The sequence below is a fragment of the Triticum dicoccoides genome, chromosome 1A, assembly GCF_002162155.2.
Source record: "Triticum dicoccoides isolate Atlit2015 ecotype Zavitan chromosome 1A, WEW_v2.0, whole genome shotgun sequence".
Lineage (NCBI taxonomy): Eukaryota > Viridiplantae > Streptophyta > Magnoliopsida > Poales > Poaceae > Triticum > Triticum dicoccoides.
The window spans coordinates 477354743-477356359 of record NC_041380.1 but is presented as its reverse complement, the minus strand read 5'-3'; positions in this window follow the sequence as shown (position 1 = coordinate 477356359).

Here is a 1617-nt window from a genome sequence, read left to right as displayed (position 1 = left end):
CTTGGCAGGGGCGGGCGCTGACGGGAGGCTCCCCTCGGTGCTCTGCGGTGCTGGTTTGGTGGAGGTTTTAGGGAGGTTTGATGGAGGTCTGTGGCTGGCCGGTACGGGCTGGTGGTGGTCGAGCATCTCAGGGAGAAATCCTTCTTCCGGCCTTTGCCGGAGCTGGCGACGGCGGCGCCTGTGGGCGTCGCGCTCTTTCCTGGAAGCGTCGTCGATGTATGGTGCTCCACCCCTCACCCCGCGGCCTTGGCTCCGGAGGGAAACCTCTGATCTGCGGGATCGGGCGATGAAGGCGTCTTCACGTCTTCTTCCTCCTTGGGGGCATCGTCTTGGAGCCGGCTACAACCTGAGACCGGTGGATGGCGGCATCTTCGCCGCATGGAAGGGCGGCATCTTCGCCGTGTGGGATGGCGGCATCTTCGCCGCGTGGAAGGGCGGCATCTTCGCTGCGTGGTTTGCTGAGGCGGCCGTTTCAGGGGCACCGATTTCTGTTTGGCAACGATGATGGCGTCAAGAGGAGCTTGGGTCGCGGCTCGGGCTTTGGTAGTCGGATCTTCCCGGCGTGCCCGAGGTGCTCTTTAGGGCACGGTCGGCGCAAGTCCTGCATATTTCCCTTGTGAGGCTCGTCGTCAAAGTCGAAGTTGTCGGTTGTTGGCGCGTGTGGCCATCTGTTGGCATGTGCCGTCATTGCTCTGTGTAGCTGTTTGCGAGGGCGACTTGTTGGTGGAGATCTATGGTGAAGTCGGAGTCGCCCGTTCGGAGATAACCGGTGATGACGATGACGCTTGCGACTCCCCGGCGGATGTCTTTTCTTCTTTGCAGCTCATGTTTCATGTCGGTGGCCAGGTTGGCCGGTGGTGCCCATGTTATATGGGTTGGGTTGTATTGGTTTTAGCCTGGTTTTCCGTCAATTAACCGGGCAATTCTTACTTCTTCTTAATCAATGAAAATGGCAAGTCTTTTGCCTCCTTTCAAAAAAAATTAATTAGCCTTATTAATTAGGTTGTTCATCCACGTTTCAAATGCACATGAAAAAGGGCAGCAACGTCATGGTCATTGGTGTTTTCATGATGGGCTGCAACACCAGCGCCTTCGGTGTTTCTTACCTAGTCCGCAACGCTAGTTACCTCGGCGTTTCTTCTTTGGTCAGAAACGCTAGCTACCTCGGCGTTTTTATGTTGGACAGAAACGCCGCGAGCTGTGGCGTCGCTAAAAGAATCAGATCGTGAAATACTTTCACATCAAGTTCATTTTATGATAAAGTTCGTTCAAAGGGTTAGAATAGTGATTTCTACACGGCTGTCTGCCGCTTCTCTGCCAAAATAAACGTTGATCCGGTGCCGCGGTAGAAGGTTCCACTGATCGATCATTGCGCGGAGGAACATAAAAGATAGTGCGTACTACCATAGATGGAATATTTTAGCCTTTTTATTACATGGACGACCATGTCAGCTCTGGCTTAATTAATCATGCTGATGAGCCGATCATGCTGTCATCGTAGCAGTTGCTTGTGTGACAGTGGTTGTCGCACCAGCGGGGCAACGGAAACGGCCACTAGAAAGGCAGTTGGGCGGCTCACTTTCCTGGGTGGCCGTGCAGCTTAGAGCCTCTGCAACC